Raw genomic sequence first — 9,086 nt, 5'->3', positions numbered from 1 at the left:
CCTTACCTTACCTTAACCCTGATCCTGACCCTGACCCTTAACCCTTAACCTAACTTACCTTAACCCTAATTCTACACCTTCCTTAACACTAATCCTAACCCTACCTTAACCCTAATCCTAACCTTGACCCTAACCCAAACCCTTAACCCTCATCCAAACCTTTCCTTAACCCTACCTTAAATCTAATCCTAACCCTACCCTTAATCCTAATCCTACCTTAATCTTAATTGAAACGCTACCATTAACCCTAATCCTAACCCTATCTTAACCCTAATCCTAACCATAACCCTAATCTTAACCTTAACCTTAATCCCATCCACAAACCCAACCTAACCCTAATATTGACCCAGACCCTAACCATAATCTTAACAGTAAACCCTAAGCCTAACCCTTCCTTAACTCTAATCAAAATCGTTCCTTAATCTTAATCAAATCAAAACCCTCCCTTAACCCTAACCTAACCTTACGCTAACCGTTGCCCTAATCCTGACCCTTATCCTAAGCCTAACCTAACCCTAACCTTAACCCCCCCCCCACACGGAATAATTGTTTTTTCTTAAAATGTAGAGATTATACATCCAGGGTTACGCTAGTGAAGACAAAATTAATTTTGTGGTGGGTTGCTTTTTTTATTTATTTTTTTAAACTTTTAACTAAACACAAAAATATACACAACATTTTCTCTGTATATATTAGATGAGATCCTCATTGATGAACATGTTGGCTTCATAATACATAATTATATATAAAAAGAAATGATACACCTAAGCAGTTGAGCTTGGGAAAGATCAACACATACAAAAAACAAAACAAAACAAAACAAAAAAAACTACACTTAGCATTGAACAACACTTGATCACTAATTCAACAATCTGCATCTCTTTCACTGCCATTGACCCTTCAGATGTGACACGGAAAATTGCCTGCCGAGTTGAGATCACAAAGGCTACCGGTGATGAACAGCATCTCGTCCATGGATTTGAACCAGCAGTCCAATGATTAGGTCAAGAAGCTTTCTCGGTCATGTTGAACCCCTGACATCCTATCAGGAAGAGTTCAGCCTACAGTTTTGAACTAGATTGCTAAAGAATGGCCCCATTCCTACTAACATGAGAATACTCCATTCTAAACACCCCTCTTCCGGTTCAGAAGCATTCTGGTTTCAGCGAAAAACACTCAATCAAATAGAAATGGCGCGATGAAAGATTGCTCTGATTAAATGAGGCTTTATAAAACTGACCCAACCATCTGTCGAAGAAGATGAAGCATATTAAATGAATGGAAATAAAGATATGAGGGAATTGGAAGCTCACTAGCTAGCAAGTGCTAACTTGGTAGGAAGTTTTGGAAATGCATGATCAAGAAAAACATGATTAAATTACAAAAGATTTATATAACCATAAGTTTAAAACAAAAAACTAAAAGTCATTTTTAGTCAGAATTTTTAATTTCGGAAAATTTATTTATTTATTTATTTTTTTTACACAGGAATCACCACTTATCAAGGCCCGGAGGCCACTCGAGGATAAGGATTAATGGGTATACATTAGTCAATGTGATTATAGCATCGTAATCATAAGTAGTGGAATTTTGTAATTTGGATTACTTAGAAGGACTGTTCATCAAGAACTTGTTTACGTTGGACTTGAATACAGTCAAATTGTAGTCAGCTGGAAAATAGGCAATCGGAAGAGTTCCACAGGTGTGCAGTTCTAAGAAAGAAACTTTGTTCATGGAATCTACGTTTAGGTTTAAACACAGATAAAGAGTGTGGGGAATTATTGATAGTTGTTTTGGCTGGACGAGTGTTTTTTGTGAAAGTTTGGTGAGGGGGGGACCATAGATTGAAGCTCAGCTGAGCATTTGCCATGAAAATAACAATAAAGCATAGACAGGCTTGCAACGTCTCTTCTGTGGGAAAGAGGTTGCAGGGAAGAGAAAAGTTTAAGCAAACCTGTATTTTGGCTGTGAATAAACAGACATGAGAGCTAAGGATGTGTATGTCTATATATTTGTTCTTGTGGATATGCGTATGTGAGTATTACGAAACATGTGCGTGTGTGTGTGTGTGTGTGTGTGTGTGTGTGTGTGTGTGTGTGTGTGTGTTGGTTTACCTTGTTCTTGCAGCCTCCAATTTTTATCTTGGGACTCAACAGAACTCACCCGACCTTCAGGCCCAGGGTTCGACTAAGACATGAATACAAACAAGCCAACATGGCTACCTCCATACACAGACTTCAATGCAGTACACACACAAACTCTTTTTCTCATCTTACAGTATTGTCGCTAATCTTTTGTGATGCACGTTTCTACTACTAACTTTAAGGAGACAAATCATCCAGCATGCCAACCAAACTTCAATACAGAACATACATAAACTCTTCTCCCTTTCAACAGGCCTGTCTAATCTTTAATCTATATCTCCACACATGAACACTTTTCACAACTAACCCACTTCCTTATTCTTACTAACGAAGATAACCAATAAAGCTGATTATTAAATGTTAGACTTCTTGTCTTTTTATTCTACATTTTGGCATCCCCCAGTGTTATGTAGTAGGTCGAACACAAGAAAGTGTCGATCTATCTATTTATCTATCTATTTCTGTATCTATCCATCTCGATCTATCTATCTAACTAGAGAGATGGACGGGAGATGAATGTGAAGAATACTGATAAAAACTGTCAAAATATGGTAAAATCATATCATAGACAAGTTTACGGGAAGTATCTGGTCAGCTAATCGGATCTACGTGCATGTTACCACGTGATCAGGTTAGCTGGATATGACATTAGAGTTGGAATTTGGATGTTGAGCAGAACAGACGGTTTAACAGGTCGTCCCCCCCTTCATTGGGGAGAGGGCTGACGTGTTTCAGAATGGAGACCTAGAAGTAACCACGCAAGCAAAGATATTTACTTTCCATTCTTCTGCGATTGACACCTGGAGAATGAATAAAAACTATATAAAATACAATCAGAGTTCTTGGAAGTGAATGAATATTCGTTCGAACAGGTTTCAGCGTCCCCTCCAAGAACAAGATGAATTTCAGGTGGGCCAAGATCAAAGACGCATGAAGGTATGTCGGAAAATGCATGCATCACACACACACACACACACACACACACACACACACACACACACACACACACACACACACACGTATATGAACAATTAGATATGGATACATCATAAATAGACAGCAACAATATAATTCTATGGTTCAAACAGTGAAGAATCACCAACAATACACATTAAATGACACGTATACACATGAGGATGAACATTTCGTCCCAAGCACACATAGCGACATATGGTGCTATGATACAACATTAAATAACAAACCCTTTTTAGTACATCATAATACAACATCAATGTAAAGTTCATCGATACGTTATTCTACATTAGTGACCCTGGAATATGCAACCTTCAGCGGCTTTGTTTGTTTTTTTCGACCGAAGGCATCTGAAGAAAGGGGGCCATACATCCTTGGGTCCTTCAAAGTGCTCTGGGTTTGATCTCTAGAGAATTATGCTTTCGTTGGTCACGTCACTGTTTTTATAAGGTTTATTTATTTGACATAGGCTTGTTGGGTTTAAAACGATTTCATTAGTTGAAAAATATTGAGTTAACACCTTCCTGTGAAAACTTTAATTTGTCTTAGTAAGTGAATTGAACGCGTGTGCCAATGAAGAGAAGAACGAAGGAGGGTGGTTATTCAAGCCAGTCCCTATTTGGCATTCATTCGAATTGCACCTCCACAAGCTTAATAATGTAAACAATAACCCTCAAAAGAGTTAGGGTAAAAAAATTTAAAACAAAAATGCAAGTAAAAAAAAAAACAAATTCTGGACAACGCTAAGTTCATTAAGAGTAAATAAAGAGGCTTTAAATGGATGGGAGACAAGGGGAAAGTGGCCATTGCTATCTTTAGTGAATTTCAAATTCCATTTATTTAAAAAAAAATAGTATTTAATATTAAAAAGAAAAATTAACTACTTGAGATTTGACGGTTAAAAAGTTAGAAAATCACTCAGCTTTTGCTGTGAAAACAAAGAAAAAAATTATTTTGAAAGTTTCGTCATATTTGTTTTTAATTGGATACGAGTCTTCCTTTGTGATTTGATTGATTTAAAAATGTCTGTGTTTTTGTTGTTTTTACTAGTTTAAAACGAAATACATGAATAAACAGCCACAATATTTGACCTCAAAACAAAATTCAGTGAAGCATTGAATCATACATTAGCTTACTATGACATGTGTATGCTTGCATATATATATATACATATATATATATATATATATATATATATATATATATATATATATATACTAGCGGGGGTACCCGGCGTTGCCCGGGTGTTTAGAGGTGTCTGTGCTCGGGCAGGGGTGGGGGGTGTTAATCAAAACATAAGAATAAGCGAAATAAATATTTTTAAATATTAAAACTTAGAAAAATCGAAAAAAAAACACCCCAAAAAATTAATGTAAGGCAAATGAACGATGTTAAATGTAAAAATCGGAAAAACAAAAAAAAGAAAACGCGAAAAAGAAAACAGAAAAACGAATGTTAAAACTTCTTTAAAAAATCTGAAAAATAAAAACAAAAAAAAAACACTGGCTTAAATAACCCTGTTTCAATAATAAAATTTAAAAAATTGAAAAAAAAAAGAAGACATCTCACACCACGATTGAAATCCAAAACCTTTAGATAATAACCCCGCGCTCTAAGTAACTGAACTAAGACAACGTCGACGAAATTGGATCGTTTTTTTTTTAATATTTAAACTAAATCATGTTCCGACGTCATTTGCGCGTGCATAGAAGCGAACTTGTCATGAGAGGACGGTTTTAGCTGACCCCCCCCCCCGTAGAAAACTGATGATTTTAGGGTGAAGAAATTAATGCTTTTGGCTAATTTTTCGATATTTGTCGGGCGAAGGTTGAAACTTTAAAATGATACCAATCTCGTGAAAATCTGTGACCCGTGTCGAAAGTTTTTGCGAGACATAAAATCACACATACATACAAACATACACACATTTTCGCTTTTATATATATAGAAGAAGATTAGGGGTGTACCGATTAATCAGCAGATAATTGGTAATTGGCCTAATCGGCCACTTTTGCCAGTAATCAGTAAATTTGCCGATTAATCGGCCGATGACTTACTTTTCTCTTTCCTATTAAACTTAAATCATTTCATCACTGCCAAGTGACGCATTAGATAACTTTGACACGTTAACATAGACACTACTAATTTAACAACATTTAACTGTCTTGTCACTATTATGGCTTTTTGCCATTATTAACTAAAATTACAAAATATGGAGTACAATTTCCAATTCTTTAATGGTTAGATAAGAAAAAAGAAATTACAAACCAACTACAAAGTACAAATTGTAATTCTTTAAGTGAATAACAATAAGCTGAAGTTCTGCTGCTGCTCTACTTCCTCTTGTATTCTTGCTGCCTGCCTCCTCTGCGCTCATAGCCTCCTCAATATTTAAAGTTAAATACTTTTAAGTTGTAATGTAGCCTGTTTCTCATAGGTTCATACACATTACCACCTGCACTAAAGAGCCTATCACTCTCCACGGATGAAGACGGTGCGCTTAGATATTTTGAAGCCAGTTTACGCAGCATTGATAAGGTCCCGCTATGTCTTCTTCCACCACCGAAATGGATTATCACCTCTTGCGAGTAATTGTAAAGCTACGTAATGGTCAAGTTCTTTTGTGCATTTAAGCATAATGGATTTTGAGCTTAGATTGTGATTCTTGTAAGCTGTAATGGTCAAGTTCTTTTGTGCATTTAAACATAATGGATTTTGAGCTTAGATTGTGATTCGTGTAAGCTGTAATGGTCAAGTTCTTTTGTGCATTTAAACATAAGCGATTTCCTCCTTTTGAGTTTAGATTGTGATTTTTGTATTTCTGTTGTAGTTGCTGTCTCCAGGTTTAACTCAGCTTCTATCTGTTCTAAGTTTTGATTTATTACTGTAGACTTATTTGAAACTAATTCATCAAACAGGTTTGAAAGAAATACAGTTTTACTTTTACTTTGATCTTCTTGACCCTCAACAGAGCTTGAAGAAGTGTATCCTGTTGATTCTGATTCATTATCATCAGTAAAAAGTAAAAGATGTAGAATCCAGTTCTTAGTGTTATTTTTTATATTTCTTTTGAAATTTAAATTTGGATCTTGGATCTAGGAAAGTAGGCACACAAGTTTATTTCATTTAAATAAGATGAAAATCTTGTTTCCATTGAGTCATTGAATCGTTCATTTGATTCCACTCAAATTCAGTGCAGTTGTAAAAGTCTGGTCGTTAACAGCACATCATGCCTGTTATTTATTTATTTATTTATTTTACATGGAGGTAACCACTTATCAAGGCCTGGAAGCCACTCGGGGATAAGGGTTATTGCGTGTACAGTAATCAATGGGATAGTATTGTAGTAATTGTTAGTATTGGAGATTTGATAAAGTGTCTTACTTAAGGGGGTGGTTCATGGGTGAATGGAGGTCTTTTAAAGGTAAAGAATACTCTCAGGTGTAAGTAACTTTCTAGCATGGTAGAGAGAGCCCACCTTCTTTGCAGCAACCTTGGCAATGCACCCAATGTATCTGTTCCAACTAATGTTCCCTGTGAATGTTATGCCGAAGAGTTTGATTGAAGTATTTTCAGGTAATGTATTATTAGCAATGGCTATTAGTGGTTTAGAAGGTTTCTTGTAATTATTGAAGGAAACAAGCTTAGTCTTGGCAGCATTGAATGTGACCATTCATTTTTTTTCCCCATTCCACTAGATTGAAGGTGTTCCTCTAGTGTTTCTGCCATTTCCTTAGATATGTGTTCATTTGTTTTCCCCTCGTGTTTGTTATAGAGCGTTGTGCCGTCAGCAAATATACCCATATCAGAGACAATTTTATCAGGGAGGTCATTTATGAATATCAGGAATAATAGAGGTCCAAGGATCGACTCTTGAGGTACACCCACCTTTATATCACATTGTTTTGATGCATGACCATTCTTCTCTTACTTAAGTAACATTTAATTAGATTAAGTATTCGTCCAATAATATCATAGGATCTGATTTTCATGAGAAAACCATCGTACTATACACTATCAAAGGCCTTAGATATATCTCAGGCTTCTGCCCTGGCCTCCCCTGTTTTATCCAGTGCATGGCATATATGTTCAGAGATTATAGTTAGGATATCTGCAGTGGAATTGGCTTGCCTAAATTCATATTGTTGGTCGGACAGAAGTTTATCAGCTGTAAGGTGGTGGACTAGAGCTTGATTAATTATGGACCCAAATATTTTGGCAAAAAGAGGGCGGAGGCTAATGGAGCGATAATTTAATGGATCAGTTCTTTTGCCAGAATTCTTGTAAACTGGTATCACAGAAGAGGTTTTCCAGCAGTCAGGAAAGCAAGATTCATTAAGGTATTTATTGAAAAGTTTGGAGAGAACTGAAGCAACCTCAGTAGAGCATTTTTTTAATAAAACAGTCGAGATGATCAAGTCCACATGCTTTTGAGGTGTCTAGGTTTTTTTACTTGAGAAGGGGTTATTTTCAAATCATCTACTGCTGGATCCAAAGTAGAGTTGAAGACAAACAGATGGACAAGCAGATTAGCCTTCTTGGTTGCCGTGCAAACAACTTCAAGATTGTTGGATAGTGGGGGATTGTTCATTTTTTTTTTTTTTTACACAGTGATCACCACTTATCAAGGCCCGGAAGCCACTCAGGGATAAGGGTTATTGCCAGTACATTACGTTAGTGTGGAGATTTGATGAAGTGTTTAATTAGGGGGGCGGCTCATTAGAAATTTGTTAACATTAGACTTGAAGACATCCAAGTTGTAGTCCGGAGGGAAGCAGGCAGACGGAACAGAGTTCCACAGGCGTGCAGTTCTAAGAAAGAAGCTTTGCTCATGAAATCCGCGTTTTGATTTAGGCACAGATATAGAGTGGGGGAAATTTTTCACAGTGGATTCAGCTAGACGGGTGTTTTTCGTGAAAGATTGGCGAGGGGGGACCAGGGATTGGAGTTCAGACGAGCACCTGCCATGAAAATAACGATAAAACAAGGATAGGCTCGCAACGTCTCTTCTGTGGGAGAGGGGTTGCAGGGTAGAGAAAAGGGCATCCCCCACTAAACCACGAAGTCTATTTTGTACTCTGTCAAGGCATGATAGGCTGTTTTTGGCAGCTCCTGCCCAGATATGGCAACAGTATTCCATCCTTGGCCGTACTTGGCTTTTATATAGATAGAGAATTGCATCAGTAGTGAGATATCTTCTGGAGCGGTAGAAGGATCCCACCATCTTTCCTGCGACCTTGGCAACAGACTTGATGTACGTGTTCCATTTCAGATTAGGAGTAAAGGTCAAACCCAGAAGCTTGTCAAAACACGGGGCCTCACCCAGACGAGAGCCATCCATCACAATTGATGCCAGCTGGGGATCAGAGCGTTGATGATGTAAGGATAGGAGTTTGGTTTTGGATGCATTAAAGGTAACTAGCCACATCTTCCCCCACTGAACCACGCGCTCGAGATCAGAGGAGAGAGAATCCGAGAGAACTTCGTCATTTACAGCCCTTGATGTGTTGCCGTAGATGGTCGTGTCATCAGCATAGATGTCAACGAATGATTTAAGTATGTGTTTAGGGAGGTCATTGATGTAGATCAGGAAGACAGTTGGGCCCAGGATTGACCCCTGAGGGACTCCAGCATTTATATTGCAGGCCTCCGATTTTTGTCCATCTACCACTACTCTTATGAGCCTATCAGAGAGAAATGATTTAATGATTGAGAAAACATTTCCAGTTATACCGTAGCTGGAAATCTTGTGAAGTACTACACTGTTGTAGATTTTCCAGAAATCACAACTTCCTACTTTCTGCTCTTCAATGCGTTTTCTGCTGGTTTCGGTATATTCTCTTTTGGCTGTCATTATTTTTTCTTAAAATTACTTCTAGTTTCTTTCTACTTTTGTCAGTTTGTACTGGATTTATGTCAAATAAATCTGTTGTATGCAAAAATTATTATAAAAATTGTCGAATTTTGAAT

This window comes from Euprymna scolopes, chromosome 29, assembly GCF_053919585.1.
Source record: "Euprymna scolopes isolate OS-2025 chromosome 29, ASM5391958v1, whole genome shotgun sequence".
NCBI classification, from domain to species: Eukaryota; Metazoa; Mollusca; class Cephalopoda; order Sepiida; family Sepiolidae; genus Euprymna; species Euprymna scolopes.
The sequence above is the reverse complement of the archived record's forward strand: the minus strand, read 5'-3'. Positions refer to the sequence as shown.